Source organism: Setaria viridis, chromosome 6, assembly GCF_005286985.2.
Source record: "Setaria viridis chromosome 6, Setaria_viridis_v4.0, whole genome shotgun sequence".
In the NCBI taxonomy this organism is placed as follows: domain Eukaryota; kingdom Viridiplantae; phylum Streptophyta; class Magnoliopsida; order Poales; family Poaceae; genus Setaria; species Setaria viridis.
Window position 1 is genome coordinate 31211897 of NC_048268.2, and position 3044 is coordinate 31214940.

Here is a 3044-nt window from a genome sequence, read left to right on the forward strand (position 1 = left end):
TACCTGGGGACTGGGTTGCATTTTATCTTAGGTAGGTTGGCGCTGGCATGCATATGCATGTACTGATGCATGCAGCAGTCACGAACTCCTCAAGGTCAAGGCTATAGCTTCGTTGTAGTTGCAGGCTTATAGCTGCTCGTGCAAGTGTCTGCTTGCCAAAGCAGTATGATTGCGTCGGCCGGCCGGCCGGCCGGCGGCACCTTCGTTCCAGCTCCTTGACAACAGGCAGTCGATATCTAGGTCCCTGGAAGCTAAAGATCGATGGTCGTCACCACCTTTAGGTCGGGTTGTTGGATTGATGGATCATCGAGGTGGTCCTCGCGTGTACATGTAGGGCAGCAAGGCATCCATGGTCCATGGGTCATGCAAAACGCACAGTGACCGGCGACTGGCCGATAGGATTTCACATCAGACTGCAGGTCATTTCGCATGGCAAGTACACATTATTATCCAATCCACTGCGATCGGGAGTACAGAAAGGAAGCTAAGACCATGAGGTTTCTTTTTTGACCGTGGTGTTGAAGACTGTTACAGAGTTAAATTACCCACTTATATATATCTACCTAATATTATATATATATATCTATTTAATATTAATATTAAAATACGGTTGTTTTTTTCAACCGTGGTGGTTGTTTTGCAAAAAAAAATCTATTAACTTTTTCGTAATCAACCCGCAGTCCAAAATTAAGCATCCCGCCAAATGCCAGTCTTGAATCCTTCGCCCCTACGCATCGTGTGCGTTCCTTACATCGGAGATACCATCTTGCAACAAGAGCATAGAATCAACAAACCAAACCCCGATTGGAACTCAAACATAACAAACTGGAACGAGCACTACTAGAGAACTCAGTATTAGTACCGGTTCGTAGGGTGCATATCTCCCAAAAATGCATCCGGGATTAATATCTGGGGGTCCCTGGGAGGCCCCCCACACGCGCACGTCGCAAGCGACAAGTCATGCGATTTTTCACGCAAAATATGCGCGTGCGTGGTCCGTGGGATTCAAACCCATGACCTCAACGCGATTTTTCACGCAAAATATGCGCGTGCACGGTCCGTAGGATTCAACCCATGACCTCAAGCCTCGCGCATAGCTTCCTTACCATCCTTACCTAAACACCAACCGGGATAAAAAGGGTCCGAGGGCTTTATTCTTTTTTCAGCCACCTGTGGGAACCCTTTTATCCCAGTTGGAGTTTCCAACCGGGACTAAAGGACCCCCTTTTATCCCAGTTGCTTTAGTCCCAGGTGGTAATACCAACTGGGACTAAAGGGTCCCCCACGTGTGCCTGAAGTTTTCAACCGGGACTAAAGGATCTCCACGGGTGGCTGATTTTTGAACCGGGACTAAAGGGGAGTCCCGATTGCAAATACCACTCGGGAGTAAATTCTAGCCTATCGTGGCGCACCCCTCTTCTCCCGGGTCTAAATTAAACCGGGACTAAAGAGGGAGGATCGAAAGCATCGAAAGTCAGTTCTCTGGTGGTGGAAGTGAAATATAATAGAAACAAGAAGAGGAAAAATAAAGGTAAGAGCATTCAAATCGGAGGAGAAGAACATATATGGACGCAGATAACTGAGGCTGCCAGAGAAGTTGTGCAGCTCGCCGGAACATTGCGCAGCTCGCCGAGGACGTTGCGCCTACGCTCGTGATTCCTCCCACGTGTTGCTGACTCCTGCTCCGTCCAGCCCCTGCTTGAGTTTGGTACTGTCGGACCCATCGAACCCCGGAGAGCTGGTGCCAGCGGCGGCCACGAGCGTACGTGTGGACGGCGCCATTGATGTCATCCCGACGGATGCCCGAGCAAAGGGAAGAAGGTGCGGCCGCCGGTCATAGGGTCGTACACGCAAAGGTCGGAATCGCGCTTGGAGCGCCGCCGCCCGTTGACCTTGCGCCGCTCCAGGACAGGGAGCCCACCGGGCGTCATCGCGACCTCGCACTGCTTCAGGAGGCAAAGGACACGGCGGCCAGTATCTTGAGGAAATCAACAAAACAAAGGGAAGATGAGGAGACAAAGATAAAAAAGAAATACATGGAGTAATCCCGGCAATCTTGAGAATCAAGGAGAAAGGAAAATAAAGCCCACCCAGATTCAAAGTTATGGCGACTAATTTCTGTCCTCGAGGAACGGTGGAGCAGGCTTGACTCGCGCACTGCTACGCCCTCGCATGAAGGTTGCCGACGCACGAAGGTTGCCGACGGTCTTTCTCGCATGGAGGACACGAGCTTGAGTGAGCGCCTGACACGGAGAACGAGCGGTGAGAAGATAAGGTTTAGCGGATGGCCGGACAGGAGAGCTTTCACGCGCCATGAAGCTACTAGCCTTGCCCCACGCTCTCCTTCCCCGCGATCGATGCACATCGTACGAAGTAGAGCTCTGAGCTCCGCGTGCCCTTCTCCCCTCTACGCGTCGTTGGTGGGCCTGCCAACAAGGCTGAGCCTGTGCCAGCGGTGCTGACCACTATCCACTATGTGCATGCTGTTGTGTGCATGCGGTCGGACAGCAGCAGCAAAGAAAGATTCGCACCAGCAATGTCTGCTGGACACAGCCCATGACTATACATACGTGTGCATTGTGCAAGCAACAACAAAGTTCGGCATGCCTTTTGAGCCCAGCCTCATTTGATGCATGGAAGTGGAACACCAGCTGTGCATGCCTTTAAGGGAAGAGGTAAAATGTTATTAGTTTTAGGATTATTCAAACTTTTGTTTATTTGAATTAATCGAGATTTCAAAAAAAAGAGGTGGAATCACCCACACTTATCTCCATGAGTCACGCTGCAGTTTTGGATTTTGTTTTTGGATATTACCGTTCCGGCCGCGTATGGATCTTTTTCTGAAACACAATACACACGCGGCTCACAAATGCACGTACACTTAACCCTATACTCAACCCTATATACATGTATGCAACTCTACCTTTATAAACATCTGCAAGAGATTGAGTCGGCAGATTCTCGAGATTGATGAAGTCACCACTAGCACCTCACTATCGAAGGGCACGTCACCTACCACTAAAAGAATAATATACCATGTATGG

General features: G+C 50.0%; 1 long non-coding RNA gene across 1 annotated transcript; it reads right to left on the reverse strand.

Annotated features, from left to right (window-relative positions):
* Window positions 1-1460: 1460 nt before the first annotated feature.
* Window positions 1461-2819, reverse strand: LOC117861300 (uncharacterized). The gene is made up of 2 exons (XR_004641738.2): window positions 2091-2819; window positions 1461-1978 (listed from the first exon to the last, which is right to left on the reverse strand). It is a non-coding gene; the product is annotated as an uncharacterized lncRNA (long non-coding RNA).
* Window positions 2820-3044: the final 225 nt, after the last annotated feature.